The sequence below is a fragment of the Nicotiana sylvestris genome, chromosome 7 (assembly GCF_000393655.2).
Source record: "Nicotiana sylvestris chromosome 7, ASM39365v2, whole genome shotgun sequence".
NCBI lineage: Eukaryota > Viridiplantae > Streptophyta > Magnoliopsida > Solanales > Solanaceae > Nicotiana > Nicotiana sylvestris.
This window is the reverse complement of record NC_091063.1, coordinates 108,382,239-108,395,551: the sequence shown is the minus strand read 5'-3', so window position 1 is coordinate 108,395,551 and position 13,313 is coordinate 108,382,239. Positions and strand designations below refer to the sequence as shown.

General features: G+C 39.0%; 1 protein-coding gene and 1 pseudogene across 4 annotated transcripts in view; one reads left to right on the top strand and one right to left on the bottom strand.

Moving 5' to 3' along the window:
• The window catches only part of LOC104212255 (sister chromatid cohesion protein SCC4), a 72,446-nt gene that overhangs the window by 7,158 nt on the left and 51,975 nt on the right, over positions 1–13,313 (bottom strand). The gene's annotated exons all lie outside the window — the stretch shown is intronic.
• LOC138872497 (uncharacterized) lies at positions 10,120–10,859 on the top strand (annotated as a pseudogene).

Here is a 13,313-nt window from a genome sequence, read left to right as displayed (position 1 = left end):
GCTACTAGCCAGCCAAAAAGGCCACTTTGTTGGGACTGTAGTCTTTCAGATCATCTTCCAAGGCCACTTTTGTGCTTGCACCAACTAGGTAGCATTTAGTATTTTCTAGAGTGAACTAACAGTAAAAGAACCTTTTTTACTAGCTTTCCAGAGTAGGTTGTCCTTTTTTTCTGGCGATAACACCACTGATTGCATCTTCTGAATAAATATATCAATCTCATGCATTTCTCTGTCGAAGAGATTCCTTCTGAATTGGAAGTCCCGACCAGTATCAGTAAATATATCAGCTAAGAGGATTTTTGGATTATTGGCCAATCTGTACAGGTTGGGACGTTGGACTTACTATAATAAAGGCATCAACTGGTCTATTGGCGATGAAAATAACATAAACCTCTGAACCTCAAGCTGGATGCCCAATTTTCAATCTTTAAGAAGCAGCCTTATTAGTCATCTGTTTGCCACTGACAGTCTTTTAAAAATTAAATATCTAAGGAGTGATGGAAAACAGAATCTTTCAACATTGTCTTTTGACATCCCAGATCACATAGCTAATAACATCAAAAAGCTCACTTTCCTATTGTACCCAGTGGCGGAGCCACCTTATAGGAAGGGGTGTCAAATGACATCCCTTCACTGGAAAAATACACTATATAGGTAGGTAAAAAAAAATATTTATATGTATATATAGTTATATACTATATGTTGACTCCCCTTAATTTTTTGGTGTATTTACTTTTATATATTTTAATACCCCTTAATAAAAATTCTGGATCCGCCACTGATTGTACCCCATGCCAAGGATACCCCTCACTGGTCACTTTATAGTAATGGCATGTTTAGTACCAAGTCTGTCTATAGCATCATTAATGCAGGAACAACTTTTAATATTGATTTTCAATGGATCTGGAAACTCTCGCTGCCAGATAAAATAAAAAAAAATTTCTTTGGCAATGCTACCATAAGAGAGTACCCACCAGATCCTATCTCAATCATATAGGCATACATATTGAACCTACTTGCATGGCCTGTAGAAGTAATCCTGAAACTGTCAAACCAGTGATTAAAAAAGCATTCGCTTCATCGCTTTAAGCGAGAAGCGAAGCAAGGCAGGAATGGCAGCGCTTCTGCTCTTTGAAGCGACTCTGGTACGAAAAAGCGACCGCTTCTCTGTAAAAAAGCGAGAAGCGGTGAAGTGAGAGAAGCGTACACTTCCGTGTTTAAAATTAACCCAAGCCCTATTTTTTTTAAAAACGAGTTTGTAAAATATAAACGCTATCTGGAGTCTTCAACAACAACGAGACTAGGGCTTTTCTTCAACAAGAGCAGCGATTTCTTCTTCTCTTCTTTATCAACTTCGGATTTCTGAAATTATCTCAAAGCATCAAGGGCTGTTCTTCTTCTTATTCAAGACTTCAACAGTACAGGTATGTTCTGTCTTCTTCTTCTTCTACTACTTTTGATTTTCAGTCTTCTTCTTCTTGTTGTTCTTTTTCTTTCTAAACGTACAAAAAGCGGCGAAATGCTGGCAAATATTTTTTTTACCTTCGGTTCTTTCTCAGAAAATTTCTGCCCAATTTTTCCAGTTTCTGCCCCCAATTTCTGCCCCAATTCTTAGTTCTTATTGCCCAATTTTTATATCCTTTATTCAGAGGAAGGGAAAAGAGGCAGCTACTTTGTCCCTAGTTGATGAAGAAGAAGAAGATGACGAGCAATATAATAATAATAGTGGAATACAAGAATTTGACAATCTTGTAAAAGAATAGGATGCTCGTTTTGTGCTTTAATTGATGCTACTCTTTAGTTTTTGAAATTGACGTATTGAACATTTGCTTACAATTACATGTGTTGTCTATGCAGTATTTATTTTAATTTTTTTTTTAAAATTCCGCTTCACTTAAAAAAAGCGAGCACTTCGCTTCTCGCTTTTCGTGAAATTGGGGTTGTCGCTTTTCCTCGCTTCACGCTCTTCACAACACTGTATCAAACACATCTTCATGGATTGCCTCTAGATACTGGAGTCAGTTTGGTGTTTATTTTAGTAGTCCTCTCCCTAATGGAAGTCATTGGCTAGATATGGTTAGAACTAGTAAGCATATTATAACTAATTCCATCGCTTCTGTTTTGGGAACCTTTGGATCAATAGAAACAACAATAATATAAATAACCTTTCTAATGATCTCTCTAAGAACAAGATTTGCATGTGCATTAACAAGTTTAAATTACTCCCAAATAGGCCTACTAATCCGAAGATTCTCAAAACACTGCTAGTTAAGTGGTTTTTCCCCAGCTTAACTATTTTAAGTTAAACATTGATGGAACTTTGTCCAGTATTACTAGTATGGCGGACCAAGGGGAGTCTGCCGGAATCATAATGGAGACTGGATCTTGGAATTCTCTTATAATATGCGAGCTCTGAATCACATCCATGCGGAACTTCTTGCTCTCAAGTTTGGCCTATAAATGGCACTGGATCAAAACCTGTTACCCGTGGAGATTGCAACTGAATCGATGGAGGTACTTCAGCTCCTTGACAAAATAATCCCCATTTATAACTCTATTTTATATGACTGCAGGCCATTAATGCAACTAACATAGAGTCCAGTGATTTGACACAAATTTCGAAAAGATGTTGAAGACATAATTAAGTAAATAAAAGTGTGTTCTATCTAACAGTTTAAACTTTTAGATGAGATGGTCACACACTTCAATATGGTATCATAGCAGGCAGAGGTTCTAGGTTCGAGCCTCACCGCCTCCCAATATCAAAAAGAATTTCCGCGTGTTTGTCTCATCAAAAAGAATCAAGCCCGCACGTGAAGGGGGTGCTGAAGACATAAGTAAGTAAATAAAAGTGTGTTCTCTCTAACAGCTTAAGCTTTTAGATGAGATGGTCACACACTTCAACAAAAATAAAGTTGCACATCTCTTGGCTAAGGAAGGATCAATCTTGGATACGGGGAACATCAAACACCATTTTGCAACCCCTCCTTACTTCACGAAGGCAACAATCCAGTGTGAAAAGCAAGCTACTTGTGGTTATAATTTAGCTATCCAACGTTTGTAATAATTTAGCTAGCATTGATAACCTGTGTGCTCAAAATAGGACTACTACATCGAATCTTGTTGGTACTGTCTATACCAGGAATGATGAGCCAATGCGACACCTATTTTGTGAAAAGTTGCTATCTAGTAATAAATAAAATTCTCCGTTTTACCCACAAAAAAAAACATTTAATAAAATGGTGCAATTGAACCTAATATTGGGGATTGAACAACTTCATAAAACAAAGTACAAAAATCGTGCGTGACCAGTAAGGAGAAGCGGGTGTGTATCTTAGAAGTTAGAAACAACAAAAAATTACTCATAGAAAAAGCAAATCATGGTTGATTACATGAAATGATTGAGAACTTTTAAATGATATTGAATTATTTCACTTAAATACCGAAAATTTAACTTCAAAACAATCAGCATACAATTTCTACTGGATCTTTCCTTTCACTGGTTGAGTTGAAGGGTCCAAAATGAACATAAGTATCAACAAGCATGAATCAAAAATGAAAACGGGAACATATTAGCAAGACTTTGTCCACTCAAAGTTCAAATAAAAATTCCAAAAAAAAAAAAACTTAATAGAATACTGCAAAGTGAAAAATTAAATTAAAAATGAAAGAAACACAAACGGGGCAAATCGGGTCCGGGAAAATCATCTAAAAATGCTAAACGAGGCAAGGAAAGGCGGTTAAAACTTTAGGGGGTTAAGGCTTGCCCTACCCCGGGTGGCTCTGTCCCGTGCTCATTTACTTCCTACCCTTGACTATATGAAGAGGAAAAGGAGGTTGTGTACATCTGAAAAGGAAAACGTAGTGTAATAACCGAAAATTTTATATAAATAAATGAACTCAAGAGTTTTAAAATTTAATTAATTAGTAAGTGGGTCTAATGTATTATTACATCTATTTGATGGATAATAAAGTAGTTGGGATAAAATATATATAGTAAAAAGTTAGAGCTATATATATATATATATTTTCTGGTGGCCCACATAAAAACACCTAATATGGAGTGGTCTTAGTTAAATACAAACAAGGAAGAGAAAAGAGTACAAGAGAAATAAAGAATTTTAGTGGACCTTGGACGGCGGAAGACTGAAATTTTCGGTGGAGGAGAGCAAAGCTGACAAACAGGTTTTTTTAATTCTCATAGTAGTATATGATATTTATTTATTTATTTATTTTTTTGCACATAGTTTATTCGGTAATAAGTATATCAATCGTTGGAAGACAAAGGAAATTATATAACAGTGATTGCTTGAAACTTGGTACAGAAAGCTATATTGCCATGGGGGGAAGAAAATTGATGTTATGTTATGGAGTTTGTTCGTTATATTTTGGGAATAATAATTATCTAGTGATTGGATCCTAATAATTGTGTAATGATTAAATAGTAGTGAATTAGACATAATATACATGGGATTTTAAAACTGATATAGAGAACAATTAATTACTCTTCAGTTCGTTCTCTTCCAATTTTAAATTCGGACCATGATTTTACAGTGACTGAGCTTTTAAAGATTAAGTGTAAGGAATGTGAAAGTTTAATCATGATTTCATAATTAGATTCAATGATTGGAAATGATTAAGAATTGTAATAAGGAGGTTGGGTAGATTACCACTGTCATGTATTATGTAGCCTAACACGGTTTTGGTATTTTCTTTCACATTCTGTGTTTAACGAATTGTATACGGAGTTTTATTAATTGGACTGGAGGTCGACTTTGATTATTACTTGTCCTTAAATTATGCAAATTATTCACCTAGACTAATTAGGACGTGTTATTCAATATTTTGGATAGATTGAGGCCATTGGAGGCCATTTGGTTGATATTCTAGTCGTTGCAAGGTTGGGGAACTTCTCGTTAGCGAGGTAAGTGAGACTTTAAGCTTTGATACTTGCTTTTCTAAAACCCGTTTTGAAAGTGTGTTTTCTCTGCCTGGTCCATATGTTGGGACAAGCGTGCACTTGGCAGAGTCGGTGGTCTTAGACTAGCCGCAAATATATTATTTTATGAAGAAAAAAAAAATTATTTTATAAGTTTGATAGTGTGATACGACTGTGCGCCATGAGGTTGAGTCTTATAGTTTTGATTCGGCTGTGAGCCATGATATTGAGTTTGATACGGCTGTGCGCCATGATATTGAGTTTGATACGGCTGGCGCCAAGATGTTGAGTTTGATACGGCTGTGCGCCATGATGTTGAGTTTGATACGGCTGTGCACTATAATGTTGAGTTTTATACGGCTGTGCGCCATGATGTTGGGGCATTGTGTATGCCTTTGTACATCACCCGAGCATTGTGTATGCTCTGTTACATATTTGAGGCATTGTGGTGCCGTGGTGGACTCGTAGGTGTGTTGGTAAATTTCTTTCACTGCAATTATGATAAGTCCTTAGTAGGTATCCTTGTTGGTTAATTCTTAATAACTTTGTTGATACATATATATTGAGTTATTGTATAATTATCATATTTACTATATCATTCATGTTGCAGTGTGTTTGTATTTTCTAACACTTGTTCCAGAGGTATTTATTGTGGCGGGTCGAGGATCTTACTGGGTTATATTTACGTATAACTCACTCCTTACCTGCATCTCTATGCAGATACCGTTGCGGGAGATAGAGTTAGTGGCTGACGAGTTTGTTCGAGTGGATCCTATTGCTGAGGTGAGCCACCGCATTGTTCGTGGAGGCTTCGTTTCAGAGCAGTGTTTGGTAGATACTTGTTCATGGGTATGTAGGCGCCCATACTTATGATCTTGAGGCTACTAAGCATTTAGGATGTTTTCCCTTCTTTCATTCCTTGATCGTGCGTTAAGATTACTTGAGTTTGACTTTGGATTGTTTATTTCGCAGATGGCTAGGACACGCACACCTTCATCTGCTAGACGTTGTGCTGGACGGGTTACTACCCGAGGTGGTGGTCAAGTTGGGGCTCATCAAACTAGAGCTCAGACTAGTAGACAGGCCGCTCCTCAGCCTGAAGTTGTGAACACGGGTCAATCCCAAGCTACCATGCCAAATCGAGTGCAAGAACAAATGGTTCATGATGCTCCACCATCAGTCCCAGTTGATGTGCCTACTGTTACCTTACCTGCAGATGCAGTGATGAGGTTGTTGAATGTGTTAGAGGCGTTAAAGGCGTTAGTGCCTACTCAGGGTGGACTTCCAGCTCCCCAGACTACTTCGCAGGCGCAAGCACAAGTTCAGTTGAATGTTGCAGCTCCTCAGATAGCCCCTCAACAGGTCGTCCAGCCAGTTGCAAATACAGGGCAGTCTAAGAATCATAAGAATTTCATAGATCTTAAGCCACCAGAGTTCGATGCTACACAGGCTTCTATTGAGCCCCAGAAGTTCATTCAGCATTGTGAGAAGATATTATCTACTTTGGGGCTGAAGGAGACTCGAGGGGTAGAATTTGCTACTTTTCTATTTTCAGGATCTGCAGAGTCATGGTGGAATGCAGTTCAGAGAGGTAGACGAGCAGGTTTGCCACCTATTACTTGGTCAGAGTTTTCAGCTATGTTTATGGATAGGTTTGTCCCACTGAGCAAGTGAGACGACATGAGACGTCAATTCGAGCAACTGCGCCAGGGCAGTATGACAGTTATGGAGTATGAGGCTAAGTTCACTGACTTAGCTAGTTATGCATCATTTCTAGTTGCAGATGAGCATGAGAAGGTGAGGAGATTCGTAGATGGGCTTGAGCATCGTTATCGAGGTCCTGTGGTTAGGGATGTTCGAGGTGGTTCGTACGAAGAGGTAGTGGATACTGCTCTCCGTTATGAGTCTTATCAAGAAAGGGACAAGACCGAGCGAGAGAGCAAAAGGGCTCGTAGCGCAGGCGGGTTCAGTGGAGCTCCATCTGGGGGCAAGAGTGGTTTTAATCGTGGGCAGTCCAGACCTACTCAGTCAGAGTCAGTGGTGTAGTCTTCTAGGAGTGCTTATCCAGCTAAACAGGGGCAGCAGCAGATACAGAGGAAAGATAATGACTCATATCAGTCAGGTCAACATCCAAGGTGTTCGAATTGTGGTAGAAATCACAATGGTCGTTGTTTTGGAACAGATGGGGCTTGTTTTACTTGTGGTAAAAAAGGACATATTGCTAAGTATTGTCCTAGAGGATATTCTGCTACTAGCCATGCTACTCCACAGCCGCAGAGAACGTTTACAGGTACACAGACTCAGACTCAGCCAGCTAGAGCCGCTCCATAGGTTGCTCGTGCGCAGGGTCGACAGGGTGCACAAACTGCTGAGGGAGCAGGTGGACCTCCGAGATTCTTTGCTATGGCCAGACAGGATACCGAGGCATCTAATGCAGTAGTCACAGGTATTATCACTATCGGTTCTTATGGGGCTTACGCTCTTATTGATCCTGGTTCTACGTATTCATATGTATCTCCATCTTTTTCCATATACTTAGAACGAGGAGTTGAGTCTCTTAATGTGCCTTATATTGTGGTGACCCCAGTGGGGGAGACTATATCTGTGGATAGAGTCTATAGAGACTGTGTAATATTTATTCAGGGCAGGGACACCGTAGTTGATCTACTAGTATTGCCTATGTCCGACTTTGATGTAGTTATGGGTATGGATTGGCATCATGTTATGCTTAAGTTGATTGTCATTCCAAGCTTATACGTTTTGATTTTCCTGAAGAACCATGTTTAGTGTGGAAAGGCACAACTCCTCTGACTCAGGGAAAGATAATATCCTATGTAAAAGCACGTCGAATGATTAATAATGGGTGTTTGGGTTTTATTGCTACCGTTCATGATACGCACTTGGAGGATGTTACTATTGATAGTGTTCCAGTGGTCCGAGAATTTGTTGATGTGTTTCCAGAAGATTTACCCGGGCTGCCTCCGACAAGAGAAATTGAGTTCAATATTGATTTGGTGCCAGGAACTCAACCTATCTCTATTCCTCCATACCGTATGGCTCCAGCGGAATTGAGAGAATTAAAGGTTCAACTTCAAGAGCTACTTGATAAGGGATTAATCAGGCCTAGCGTGTCACCTTGGGGTGCACCTATGTTATTTGTTAAAAAGAAAGATGGCACAATGAGAATGTGTATTGATTACAGGCAGCTGAATAAGGTAACAATCAAGAATAAATATCCGTTGCCACGTATTGATGATCTATTCGACTAGCTACAGGGTGCAACTCACTTTTCAAAGATTGACCCGAGATCGGGTTACCATCAACTGAGAATTAAGACCGAGGATATATCCAAGACAGCGTTTCGGACCAGGTACGGGCATTTTGAATTTTTGGTGATGTCCTTCGGGCTTACTAATGCCCCCGCAGCTTTTATGGACCTCATGAATACGGTATTCAAGCCATTCTTAGATCATTTTGTGATTGTATTTATTGACGACATTTTGGTCTACTCTCGAAGTAAGGCAGAACATGAACAACACTTGAGAGTTGTGCTACAGACACTTAGAGAGCGAAAGCTTTATGCCAAGTTCTCAAAGTGTGAATTTTGGTTGGATACAGTTTCCTTTTTGGGACATGTGGTGTCACGAGATGGGATTCAAGTTGATCCAAAGAAGATAGAGGCAGTTCGAGATTGGCCTCGACCCACTACTCCTACAGAGATACGTAGCTTCTTAGGCCTAGCCGGATATTATAGAAGGTTTGTTGAGGGTTTCTCAAAGATAGCCACTCCATTGACTCGATTGACTCAGAAGGGTGTTGCATTTCAGTGGTCAAATGAGTGTGAAGAAAGTTTTCAAAAATTGAAGACCGCATTGACTACAGCTCCGATTTTGACACTACCTACAGGTGCAGGGGGTTTTACCATTTATTGTGATGCGTCTCGAGTCGGTTTGGGTTGTGTGCTGATGCAAAATGGCAAGGTAGTAGCTTATGCTTCTCGACAGCTGAAGAACCATGAAAAGAATTATCCATCTCATGACTTGGAATTAGCTGCAATCGTGTTTGCACTTAAGATTTGGCGTCACTATCTTTATGGTGAGCCGTGTGAAATCTATACTGATCACAAGAGTCTGCAATACATATTCAAGCAAAGAGATCTGAATCTGAGGCAGAGACGGTGGTTAGAATTACTTAAAGATTATGATCTTACTATTTTATATCATCCCGGGAAGGCGAATGTGGTGGCAGACGCCTTGAGTAGAAAGTCTATGGGTAGCTTGGCCCGATTTACTGCTCAAGAACGACATATGGTTATGGATATTCAGGCATTGGCCAATCGAGGAGTGCGTATTGATCATACATTGCCGAGCAGATTACTTGCGGGTTTGGTAGCACAATCATCCTTGGTTGGACAGGTCAAGGCTCGTCAATTTGAAGATCCCCGTCTAGTTAGACTTCGAGATCGAGTGCAGAATGGTGGTGTTAAGTCATTTGCTATTGATAATGAAGGTGTGTTACGACGGCATGGTAGATTGTGTATCCCCATGGTGGGTGATGTAAAGCAGTTGATTCTTGAAGAGGCTCATAGCTCCCGTTACTCTATCCATCCAGGTCCTACTAAAATGTATCAAGACTTGCGTGAATTGTACTGGTGGAAAGGTATGAAGTATGATATTCTGAAACATGTAACTAGTTGCTTAAATTGTCAGCATGTAAAATATGAGCATAAAAAACCAGGAGGTGTGATGCAGAGTTTGATTATCCCTGCGTGGAAGTGGGAAAGGATTACTATGGATTTTGTAGTTGGGTTGCCACGTACTTTTAAGAGACATGATTCAGTATGGGTGATCGTGGACAGACTCACAAAGTCCGCACATTTCATACCAATTCGAGTTACTCATACTGCAGAACAACTAGCAGATATATACCTCCGTGAGATAGTTCGGCTTCATGGTGCACAATTTACTGCTGAATTTTGGAAGTCATTTCAAAAGTCTTTGGGTTCTCAGGTTGAGTTGAGCACAGCTTTCCATCCACAGACGGACGGACAGTCCGAACGGGTTATTCAGATCTTGGAGGACATGCTTAGAGCTTGTGTAATTGATTTTGGTGGTCATTGGGACGATCAGTTGCCGTTAGCAGAGTTTGCTTATAATAACAGTGATCAGTCGAGTATATAGATGGCTCCGTTTGAAGCTCTATATGGTCGTAGGTGTCGTTCACCAGTTGGATGGTTTGAACCCGGTGAAACACAACTATTGGGCCCGGATTTGGTTCAACAAGCTTTGGAGAAAGTTGCATTGATACGAGAACGACTTCGGACAGCTCAAAGTAGACAAAAATCCTACGCAGATAAGAGAGTTCGTGATTAGGAGTTCATGAAAGGAGAAAAAGTCTTTTTGAAGGTGTCCCCTATGAAAGGAGTCATGAGATTTGGGCGCAAAGGTAAGCTAAGTCCGAGGTATATTGGTCCGTATGAGATTTTAGATCGAATCGGATCGGTGGCGTATAAACTTGCCTTGCCTCCGAGGTTGTCTGCGGTTCATCCCGTATTTCATGTATCTATGCTTAGACGATATGTTCGTGATGATAGTCATAAGATTCAGCCAGAGGATGTGGAGCTTGATGAGAACTTAACTTATGAAGAAGGTCCGATAGCTATTCTTGATAGGCAAGTGAGGCAACTGAGGTCGAAAAAGGTTGCGTCAGTGAAAGTATTATCGCGTAACCATCCAACAAAGGAAGCTACATGGGAGTCCGAAGCAGACATTCGAAGCAAGTACCCCCAGTTGTTTGAGATGTCAGGTACACTTTCTAACTCGTTCGAGGACGAACGCTTGTTTAAGTGGGGGAGAATGTAATAACCGAAAATTTTATATAAATAAATTAACTCAAGAGTTTTAAAATTTAATTAATTAGTAAGTGGGTCTAATGTATTATTACATCTATTTGATGGATAATAAAGTAGTTGGGATAAAATATATATAGTAAAAAGTTAGAGCTAGGCCCATATATATATATATATATATATATATATATATATATATATATATATATATATATATATATTCTGGTGGCCCACATGAAAAGACCTAATATGGAGTGGTCTTAGTTAAATACAAACAAGGAAAAGAAAAGAGTACAAGAGAAATAAAGAATTTTAGTGGACCTTGGACGGCGGAAGACTGAAATTTTCGGTGGAGGAGAGCAAAGCTGACAAACAGGTTTTTTTAATTCTCATAGTAGTATATGATATTTATTTATTTATTTATTTGCACATAGTTTATTCGGTAATAAGTATATCAATCGTTGGAAGACAAAGGAAATTATATAACAGTGATTGCTTGAAACTTGGTACAGAAAGCTATATTGCCATGGGGGGAAGAAAATTGATGTTATGTTATGGAGTTTGTTCGTTATATTTTGGGAATAATAATTATCTAGTGATTGGATCCTAATAATTGTGTAATGATTAAATAGTGGTGAATTAGACATAATATACATGGGATTTTAAAACTGATATAGAGAACAATTAATTACTCTTCAGTTCGTTCTCTTCCAATTTTAAATTCGGACCATGATTTTACAGTGACTGAGCTTTTAAAGATTAAGTGTAAGGAATGTGAAAGTTTAATCATGATTTCATAATTAGATTCAATGATTGGAAATGATTAAGAATTGTAATAAGGAGGTTGGGTAGATTACCACTGTCATGTATTATGTAGCCTAACACGGTTTTGGTATTTTCTTTCACATTCTGTGTTTAACGAATTGTATACGGAGTTTTATTAATTGGACTGGAGGTCGACTTTGATTATTACTTGTCCTTAAATTATGCAAATTATTCACCTAGACTAATTAGGACGTGTTATTCAATATTTTGGATAGATTGAGGCCATTGGAGGCCATTTGGTTGATATTCTAGTTGTTGCAAGGTTGGGGAACTTCTCGTTAGCGAGGTAAGTGAGACTTTAAGCTTTGATACTTGCTTTGCTAAAACCCGTTTTGAAAGTGTGTTTTCTCTGCCTGGTCCATGTGTTGGGACAAGTGTGCGCTTGGCAGAGTCGGTGGTCTTAGACTAGCCGCAAATATATTATTTTATGAAGAAAAAAAATATTATTTTATAAGTTTGATAGTGTGATACGGTTGTGCGCCATGAGGTTGAGTCTTATAGTTTGATTCGGCTGTGAGCCATGATATTGAGTTTGATACGGCTGTGCGCCATGATATTGAGTTTGATACGACTATGCGCCATGATGTTGAGTTTGATACGGATGTGCGCCATGATGTCGGGGCATTGTGTATGCCTTTGTACATCACCCGAGCATTGTGTATGCTCTGTTACATATTTGAGGCATTGTGGTGCCGTGGTGGACTCGTAGGTGTGTTGGTAAATTTCTTTCACTGCAATTATGATAAGTCCTTAGTAGGTATCCTTGTTGGTTAATTTTTAATAACTTTGTTGATACACATATATTGAGTTATTGTATAATTATCATATTTACTATATCATTCATGTTGCAGTGTGTTTGTATTTTCTAACACTTGTTCCAGAGGTATTTAAAGTGGCGGGTCGAGGATCTTACCGGGTTATATTTACGTATAACCCACTCCTTACCTGCATCTCTATGCAGATACCGTTACGGGAGATAGAGTTAGTGGCTGACGAGTTTGTTCGAGTGGATCCTATTGCTGAGGTGAGCCACCGCATTGTTCGTGGAGGCTTCGTTTCGGACTTGCTTAGTTCGTGTTAGTTATTTCTTTTTTTGAGGTTTGCATACCCGTCAATAAAACTCATATTACTCTGTTAGATGCTCAATGGTCTTAGTGTGGGATTTGGGCTAGAGTTTGATTATTTGAGTGATTGTGGGTTTTTCTATCAATTGACTAAGGTATTGGGCGATAATCATTACCTCTTTAATTATTAATAATACTTTAGGCATGTACTTTTTCTCTCAGTGTTTGTGTGTAAATGGTTAAACGTTAGAGAAAAGAGGTTCTCCTGGCAGGTGGTGTTAGCTGGGTGCCAGTCACGTCTAGGAGGTAGTTTGGGACGTGACACGTAGTAAGAAAGGAAACTCAAAAAAAAAAAAGTCGGGCTGCATATCTCTTTTAGCTAGGAGGAAAAAGAAAGCTCAATAAACAGGGTGAAAACAAAAAGTTGCATCAAGAGGAAAACTTTACTCTTAGAAATATAGAACTACGTTCACTGAACTACACACATAAATAGGCACACACACACACACACAACATATTTTGTAGCATATTAAGGATACCATGAACTCTGTTGTTTTGGCCATTCAAAAGAATCATTTAACCAGAACAAAGCACTAGATATACACAGGTGACTACACTTATCCAACAGAAAAAGTAG